This window comes from Manis pentadactyla, chromosome 10, assembly GCF_030020395.1.
Source record: "Manis pentadactyla isolate mManPen7 chromosome 10, mManPen7.hap1, whole genome shotgun sequence".
Lineage (NCBI taxonomy): Eukaryota > Metazoa > Chordata > Mammalia > Pholidota > Manidae > Manis > Manis pentadactyla.
Genome location: NC_080028.1, coordinates 71,181,490 through 71,191,337, shown reverse-complemented (window position 1 = coordinate 71,191,337; position 9,848 = coordinate 71,181,490). Strand labels below are relative to the sequence as shown.

At 46.8% G+C, this 9,848-nt stretch overlaps 1 long non-coding RNA gene across 1 annotated transcript; it reads left to right on the top strand.

The window, feature by feature from the left end:
• The first annotated feature begins 854 nt into the window (after nucleotides 1-854).
• Nucleotides 855-2,796, top strand: LOC118928536 (uncharacterized). The gene is made up of 2 exons (XR_005031274.2): nucleotides 855-2,105; nucleotides 2,519-2,796. It is a non-coding gene; the product is annotated as an uncharacterized LOC118928536 (long non-coding RNA).
• Nucleotides 2,797-9,848: the final 7,052 nt, after the last annotated feature.

Here is a 9,848-nt window from a genome sequence, read left to right as displayed (position 1 = left end):
CCACATCTGATGTGTGGATGGAATTTGGTGAGAATGGAGGAATTGGGACAGAGGCTAACATGGATCAGTGTGAGGTGGGAAAGGAACAGCTCCTGAGTGAAGCAGGACTGGCTACATAATTTGCAAGGTGAAAATGTGCCCTTTGTCCAAAAATTACTAAGAAGCTCAAGACAACAGCAGAGCATTAAACCAAGCGTAGGCCCTGTGCAGCTCACAGGTCACATGCCCAAGTGGCCAGCAAAAGGGCACCCAAGCAGAACTAATTCGTGGGACATAAGAATTTAGAGCTTTGGTGCCTAGGAGAGGCATAAGCACCCTTCACCCAACCCCTGGAAGGTTCCAAGCACAGTTGGGTCTCCCTCGTGGGAGACAGCGGCATGTGGGGCAGGGTTCAAGCCCATTATATGTGAATCTTCAAAAACAAGCTGACCTCAGCTGACATGTGAATTAAAAGTACTTTTTGAAAAATGACCATTTGTCTTAAGCCTTCCTCCCTCAGAACCTGCAGCTGCGTTCTTCCATCACACCATTTTGTCTTGGACTGCCAGCGTACTCTGCTTTCACAGCAAATGACAGAGCTGTGGTCTTCAGAGCAGAGGCCCACCAAGTGGCAAACCACCTAGGACAGTGGCGGGACCAGGGGTGCCCATTAGAGGCAGGTGGTCATGGCCGACACTGGCAACCAGTCACAGCGCCCAACCGCTCCCAGCTCAGAGTTCCACTGTCCTTCTCAAGGATAATCGCCACTAAGTGAACCCTATTTCCTGTGCTTATTTAGCTGCTCAACCCAAGAATTCATCGTCTTTACTCGAGACACCCAGAGATGCAGAGCTCCCAACGAGGTGCTTACCGGAATCTTCAGGAAGGGTGGGCAGCAGGGTGGCAGGGCGGGACAGGAGGGACGAGGGAGACTCTTCAAGGTGGAAACAGGTAAGGACCTTGGGCTCCTCCTGTTCTCTGTGGGATGTTCAGGGAGTGAAGAAACGTCATTCATTCAATTATCTGAGCACCTGCGGTGTATAAGGCGCTGCCTACTGGGCGTGAGCAACATGGTAATCAAGACTGGCAGTTCCTACCCCTTGGGGCAAGAGAGGCAATCATAAACCAAAGATTAAAAAAACCTTCAATGTGATTAAAATAACAATGACAATAGCAAAACAACAGGTCTGAGTAAATCCTGCTGGCAGCTTCTGGGCTTGTAGACCACAAAGTGGATCTTAGAGCAAAGTCCAACTCAGGATTGAGGCAAGTCTCAGCAGAGTGGATGTAGATGCTGCACAGCCAAGAGAAGTCTCCAGAGGCGGTAGGTGGCTGGGTTCTAGCTGCTTTTTTTTCTTCTCGAACTTTCTCCCCCACTTCCCGCAACAGACCTGACACCCAGCGTGAAGATGGTCAATGATCGCTGCTCACAACACCTGTCCCTCAGCTGATGAGGCCAGGCATCGGCACATGACCAAAGCTGACCCATCACAGTAGCCCACTTCTGCACTGGGCCACAGTGATTGGTTCAGGAGGGGTCATGTGGCCCAAGCAGGCCCAATCCAGGAATGTCCTAACTGGAGCTGGTGGGAAGGTTTCTTCTCCCCTCTTCTCCAGCATCCAGAGCTAGCTGTGGCTCCAGAGAGTGAGATCTCTAAGCAGAGGGAGGGAGACACCAGGGACGGGGTGGGGTAGGGGAACAGGAGAGAGACCCACCAGGCAGTCAGACCCCAGAGCCTTCCAGGCCCCAGATCCAAGCACAGCTTGGCCTTTCCCTTTCTCGGTCTCAGCCACCAGAGTAATGAGGCCCCCCATCCCAACCCTTTTATATCAATGGGATCAACTCAGGTTCCTGTGCAGCCCAGAGCCTCCCAACTCAGGATTTTGGTGTTAAAACGTATATACATTTTGGCATGTATCCAAGTACGTTTATAGGCTACCTTCCTAGAAGTGGAGTTTCATGGGCAGAGGATATATGCCTTTTTAATTTCTGTAGCTATTTCCCAGTGCAGAAAGTATCATCCATTCATGCCCATCGACAACGCACGTGTGAGGGTGCCTATTTCCAGCACCCTCACCCACCCTTGCAAGAATGCAGTGTGTCGGGGAAGCAGATCCCAAATGAGGTAAGGGGACTTTCCATGTGCATCTGGGTTGGAGTGGACATGGCCCTTGAGGTTGTCCCTTGTCACTTTGGGAAGCAATAGGCCATTCAGAGGCCTGGTTGGTTTGGGTTTTATAAACAAAGACAGAGTTTGGGGAGGGGAGCCAGAACCCTGTTGTGAGAAGCGTTGTACAACTCAGTATTTATTTCTTTGGTTTGGTTAGAACTTAAATATGGTCAAAACATATTCTTCTTTTAATTTACACAAACAAATATGTTCCCAGGCTGACACCTCCAGTGCCAAGTTTCTAGGGGAAACGAAATTCTACAGTGAGATCATAAACCAGTAGGGAGATGATGAAAATGGAAAAGCCTCTGCAAGTTAGCTTTCCACATCCAGAACTGGCTGCTGAGAGGTGTCTCTTTCTGTTTTAGTTGCAGATAAACCTGCCAATAATTTTAGCAAATGAAATGTGGAACGCGTAAAGGCCAGAGGATGGAAAACGCTCCAGTTTTGATGAAAGAAGGTCTGCTCAGCTTGGAATACTTCCTCCTGCTAGCCAGGAGATGCAAAGATATATCCAGAGAGGAGCTGATGAATTGAGGGAAAAGAAATGAGGCCAATGTGAGTCGCCTTTCAAGAGCTGTGCTAATATAAAACCAAACAACTTGAAATTGTTCCAAGAGGGGATTAAAGCAACATGTTATTTTGAGTGATTGCTTAATTTATTGAGCTGCCGCTAGATCTGTAATGAAATACAGCCCTTGCAACTGATAACCTCCTGCTGCTATTGAACTTCTAACAATTAAGGAATATTTTCCAAGGGTTTCTCTGGAAAGGCTTAGAATTTCTAGTCTCTCTGTTGGGGTGCTTCTGAGCACTCATTTTCCAGGCAAGCTGCTTTTTTGTTTTTAAAGAGTGACACCCTGATGTTAATAAGGAAAATAAGCAGTATTTTATTGGAGGCCTGGCACATTACCAGGTGCTCAGTATACATGATCTCCAATCCTGACAATAGCCCAATTGAGAAGTAACTCTTATTTGTCCCTTAATTTATAGATATGAGGCTCCTAGAGGTCAAGCAGTTTTCCAGGGTGGCACCGTCCAAGACAGTAGCAGCTGGCCACTTGTAAATTACTTAATAGCTTAAAAATAAAAAATTCACTGCCTAGATTGTACCGACAACTAGTTCAAGTGCCGATAACCACATGTAGTCAGTGGGTACCACATTGGGCAGCACAGATACAGACCATTTTGATTACTGCAGAAAGTTCTATTGATCAGCACTGTTCCAGATATTTCATAGGTAGAACTGCCAGTGCCAGAATTCAGAGCCAGGCTAATGGGCTTCAAAGGCAGCACTATTCCATCATTACCCCTTTCTTCCTTCTTTTCTTCCTTTGGCTGAGGAGCAGGAGTGGAGTAGTGATTTTAAATCCTGGCTGTACATTAAAACTACCCAGGCTGCTTTAAAAAACACTGATGTTAGGGTATCAGATCCAGAGATTCTGATTTAATTGTGATTGGGAGGGGGTTTTAATAAATCCCCATGTGATTCAAATGTGCAGCCAGGATTGAAAGCAGCTAGATCAGAGGATCCACATGCAGAATACTGGAAGGAGCTGGTTCATCAGCCATGAGAATGTGGCCCCTTGAGGACCCAGATGTGAGCTTCTCCCAGGCCTTTTCTAAACCTCTTCGGAGAACTCAAGTTCATTTCTGAGGGAAAAACTTCAGTGCTTTCTAACATGCTTCCTGCTTAAAGGGAGACACAACAAGAGGCTCTGCTTTGAGACAGGTTTGTCACTGTCACAGAAGAAAGCAGATGTGGATGTAAGGTCACAAAGTAGAAAACCTACAGTTCCACATTTGAATTAGAAGCATCAGTAGGAACTCCTGTTACATTATACCTTACAAAATACTTATTTCCTACCTCTGTCCACTGAAAAAGTTGGAAATCATGACAAGTGGAGTAGCAGTGAGCACTCCCAGCACCCACATTATGGTCTCTAAACACCACTTCTCACTAGAAGTCCAGGCTCTGGAGAGACATGGCTGATTCCAGATCTGAGGAAGGGATGTCCAGAATGAACCTGGAACATCTTGTAACCCAGGTAACAGGGAAGCTGTCAAACACTTTTGGGGTCATGTCAAAAAATATGCAGGGGACAATGTGAAGGGGCCCCCACTGGCCAAAGAGGGGATTATTTGGGCATCAATAAGAATAACTGCAGTGGATTGAAACATGGTCATATGCGTCCAAATGCGTGAGTTCACAATACTTCAAAGAACAGAAAAGCAAACTCATTTATCATCTTTTGAGGATTTAGGGAAGCCAGCTCATTATTTTGGAGGTTGTCATATTAAGGAAAAGAATCAAGCACTTGTCTTTTCTGGTATGTACCATATCTTACAGAAACCAAATACTTGATAAGGGGAAGTTTCTCTTTATAAAAGTGTTCCAGCCAACAAACAAAAACAGAAGGATGAAATTAGGCCACCATTTTGCCATCTCTAATGTATCTAGACAGTGATCAATGGCTGCTACCATCACAAAGAGGGACAAGCAGAAATATGTGCCTTTAAATGGGAATACAAAACAGCCCCAGGAAGTAGTCATGCAAACACACAAACAAAAACCCCATGAATCTCAGCAAACTTGTAGATCTAACTACTGATTTACAAGAAATATATCAAGAAGAACAGGTGTAACCCCAAGATGGGAACGCAACAAGCAAAATCCAGACTGTTGGACACTACAGAATTAACTCAGTTTCCTCAACAAGTGAATTACAAAAGAAGAAAAAGAAAGGGAGAGGGAACCCACAGATTAAGAGAGATTAAGAGACAAATTATCAAATCACGAAGTACAAAATGTACAGGGATCCTGATTTTAACCAACGGTAAAGAAATTATTTGAGATAGAGAAATAAACCCTGGATATTAGCTGATATTAAAGCATTACTGTTAGTTTTAGCAGGTGTGATAATAATGGTTAAAGAAAAAAAACAAAAAAACACCTTTTTGAGTCTTATACTAAAATACTTGCAAAAGAAATAGATGACGCCAGGAATTTGCTTCTGAGTATCTGGGATGAGGGAGGAGGGCAGGGGGTAGAGATGGAACAAGATTGGCCAAGAGCTGATGAGTATTGAAGATGGATGGTGGGTAGCTGGGGTTCATTGTACCATATACTCTACTCTTGTGTATGCCTCAAATTTTTCACAGTAAAAAAGAAAAACCAGTCTTTTCCTCCTCTTCTCTCAAGGATTATCAGGTTGGTCTGCCCACCCGCCGTTGGCATCTCTGGGGCAAATCTGAGTAGCAGATTTGAGATACATCTCAGCATGCGCACATGCGCGTTCATGCACACACGCCCTCCATCCCCATGGCAACCAGCAAGGCGAGAAAGCAGCATCTGAAGGCCCCTGTCCCCATGAGGACCAGGCCAGGCTGCTGGCACCGTGCCAGGCCTGCCATAGCTGCCCCCTCCAGAGAATTCCTAGCCAGGTCTTCACAGGGGGTACCCCCTCGGCTTCTGCCCTGCCACCCCTTCCTCATCATGCTTCTCTTCTCTGGGCACCCCCTGAAGAAGCAGAGGCCAATTGGTAGAAAGAACTTGAATCTGAATCAGATCCCATTTCAAATTCCGACTTCACTTAATGGCAGGACCTTTAACCTCCCTGAGCCTTGGTTTTCTCACTCATAAAATGGATATAACATGACCTCAACTAACTCAAGAAACCTTTATATGAGGGGGGGACAGTGGCAGAAAAGACTGAGTCTCCACCTCACAGAACCAGATGCTCAGAGGTGAAAGGCAATCTTAAGAGTGTAAGGGCTCTGAATGAAGTCCAAGTCATCAGACATGAGATGCAAGAGTGCTTAATCACATCCTCATTTTTCTGAAAACTCGCAGTTTTTAAAACTCAAGAAAAGTCCTCTCTCTCACACTTTCATAAACCATTATACCCACACTTCCCAACTGCCGAGAATCCAGCTATGCTGAACCCACAGAATAATCGCGATTAACTCAGTGCTCACACTTCCATGACAAGTCCTAGTATTTCCATTTTTCAGAGGAGGACACTAGGCCCAGAGAGGCAAGGTACCCTGCCCATGGCTGCACCATGGGTGCACGGCCCTGTTGTCTAAGCTCGACCCTGTGCAATGATTAAGCTTTGAAATAAGACAGCAGGGCCAGGAAATCTGAGCTGCCAGGAGACCAGTGGCTCTCCAGGTCAAACTCCACTTTGCAAATGAGGAAACAGTGGCTCTGAGAGGCTGAGTAACTTGTTCTGGGCCACACAGCAAACTAGCTGCTGAGCCTGTGTCCACGCTGCCTGGACAGAAGCTGCGGGAAGCCCCATGCAGTAGGAAAGCTGGTTCTGCTGTCCTATTTTATCCAGTCCCAGAGTGGCTGACCAACCATCCTGGGGTTTTCTGGGGCTGGGGGCTTTACACACTAAAACTAAGACAGGCCTGGGCCAACCAGGAAGAGTTGGTCATGCTACCTCACAGCAAGGCATCTAAATGGATGTTTGCCAAGGCACAAGGCCCTGGGATGGAGCTAGCTAAGAGTCAACAAGGCCCCGGAGGGGGGACTGGGGTTTCATGCCTGTGGTCCCTGGAGGCATCATCCATGTGTCATCTCAGCATCCTCCTAGTGGTCCATCTCCCAGCATCTTTCCCTATCCCTCTCTACTCTGATCTCCCCCAAACAGCCAGAGTGCCTGGATATGTAAATCCAGTCATTGCATGTCCCGGTTTACAAACCTAAATGGTTTCTCATTTTCCTGATTGCTCTAGGACAGACTCTAAGTTTCATAGGCCTGGGAGATCCTGTTGTGGGCTTGCCTGGTCCAGCTGCCCAGCCTCCCTCTTGGCCCCATCCCCCCACTACAATATTCCAAGCAGGACCAAGATAACCAGGAATCTTCCAACCATGCTCTTCTGACACATATACCTCTTTCCTGTCACCCGACCCTTTTCTTCCATAGCCTCGGTACAATTGTAATCACATAGCTATTGTATAACTAACTGACTGTTAATATCTAGTTAGTCTCCCCCACCCTGACTAGAAGCTAGACCATCAGCCCACAGAGGCAGGGGCCCATATGTGAAGCTCACTTCTGCTTTATAGCCCCTGCCTCAGTGAAGATACGTGAATGACACTTCATAAATACTCATGAAATGGACCCATCAATGCCCTTGTCACCTCTGACTGGGCCTCTATCTGAAAAGAAATCCTTTACAGGCTGGTGTCCTTGATGTCACATGATAGAAGCTGATCCCAAAAGGTGGCCAGGAAGCTCCTGGAGAATCAGCTGTGCTTCTTCTTTAATTACTGTACCTGTTCTGTACACTCTTGACTGTGTTCATCTCCCTACAGGGGCACCAGCTCAGGAAAACAAAACATTATTCCCCAAGTTCAAGAAAAGAAAGCTGGCTGGTTCCCTCTCTGCTTGTAATGGGCGCTGAAAATGTTCATGACTTACCCTCGCCACAAAGGTAATAATAAAACCGTGCAGCCTGATTACTAGTTCCCTTCTTGGTTTTCTCCTGCCCCTTTCCTTAAATTAATTCCAGTTCCGCCAGGTTTCCCGTTGCTAAGCTGTAAAGTTCCAGGTTTCACAGCGTTCTGTGCTGACTGGCAGGGAGGTCCCGGCAGCTCCAATCAGAAGTATTCGCTGAGAGGAGCGCGCATATCACAGCTTGCCCCGGGGTCTTAGAATTTTCTCGCTGATGTTGTGAGCCACAAAGATCTTTGCACAACCTCAGGCTGTCAGGGGACAGGAGAGGTCCTGGAATTTCCCCCCAGAGGACCGGGGAATCCCTGGCTCACCAGGTGCAGGTCGGCGACAGAGATGCCCACGGCCAGCTCATAGTTGTCCACGAGGACAGCGTGAGGCCCTGCTACAGGCCTCGGGGATGCCTCAAGCCCTGGCACTGATCTCTCCTGTGCCATCTCCTAAGCTTGGCGAGAACTGGAGGAAGCTGAGGAAAAGTGGATGCTGTTAAAGGTGGAAACCACAGTTGTAAAGGACTTTAAAGCACACGGAAGGTAAGGGCACCATGCTGGACTGCTCTGGTGTCAGCATCCTAATGCAAACAGCCACCATGAACTGAGCTCCTACTGTATGCCAGAAGCCTTATTTTTGTTTTTTTAGACCACTTTGTTAAGGTATAATGGACCTATAAAAAGCTGTATATTTTTAATGTATACAACCTGATAAGTTTGGAGATAAGTACACCACTGGAAAACCCTTACCACACTCTATGCCCTAAACATATCCATTGTCTCCAAATTTCCTCCTGCCCTCTTTATTATTCTTAGCTTTTGTGATAAGAACACTCAATGTTAAGATCTACCCTTTAGCAAAATTTTAAGTATACCATACTGTGTTATCAACCATCATCCCCATGCTTCCCTTAGATCTCCAGAACTTACTCATCTGGTATAAATGATACGTTCTGCCCCTTGACCAATATTTCCCCATTTCCCTCTCCTCCCAGCCCATCGTAGCTACCATTCTACTCTCTGGTTCTGAACATGACTATTTTAGATTTCTCCTGTAAGTGAAATTATGTAAAATAGGCCATCTGTAACAGGCCTATTTCACTTAGCATAATGTCCTCCAGGTTCATCCATGTATTCACATATGACAGGATTTCTGAAAAATTCTGTTGTATATTTAAGCCGTATTTTATTTTATCCATTTGTCTGTCAATGGACATTTAGGTTGCTTCCATGTCTTGGCTGTTGCCCCGGAGACTTTACAGTCACAACTCCCCACCCCACCATCTGAGACCTCCCACTGGACAGACTGAGAACAAATTGGCATCTGCTGGTTTTGCTTGACAGCTTTCGCTAACAGGGCAGCCATGCGCGAGTAAAGGAGGGTATGTCATGTGACCCAGGCCTGGTCACAGTGATTGGCTCTGGGATGGACACATGGGATGAACAGAACAAACTGTTCTGTCAAAAGTACAGGAAAAGACAGCCCCTCAAGCCACAGGATTTGCTAGTGTGGACCACTGTGAACACATGTGGAAGGTACTGGAGGGAGGTAAGCCCTTGTGACAATGCTTGAGCCCCCAGTGCGGTCATTGGAGAAGTCAGATCTACTCCCTGGATTTTAGTTACAGAAACAGAAAATCTTTGGTGAAGCCAGTTTGCCTGTGCATCTGTTGCTTCTGACAGTGTGATTCAGACACACACTTTCTCCTCATGGCATTTGGCGCTCAGACAGGTTTAGGAGCCTTGCCCAGATAATACTGCCAGGATGTGCTCAGAGATTCGACCTGGGCTAATTCCTGGCACCTCAAATCCAACTGGTCCAAAACTGAATTAGAGAGCTTTCCCTCAAAAAAATTTTCCTCCAGGGTCCCCCACCTCAGTGACAGCACCCCCTTCAACCTGGTGATGTTAACCAGAAACTAGGTGTCATCCCTGTCCTGTCCTTGTCACACCCAAGCCTCACTAGTCCTGTCCATTGACCTCCACAGAAGCCTTGCAAGCAGTCCACAACCCTGGCCTTTGAAATTGCTTCCCACCTGGCTCTCCTATGCCCTTCTTGCTCCTCTTCTCCAATATGGACCCCCCTTGGTGTCCAGAGGAATTGCCTTGAAAGGCCAACCTGATCACACTGCCTTGCTGGAGGAGTCTGGGTTTGCTGGTCTAATGGCATACATCGGACCCTGGAGATATTTTGAGAATCATGCAACTCCTTGGCCCAACTTTCAGACACAAAGTGCTTAAGG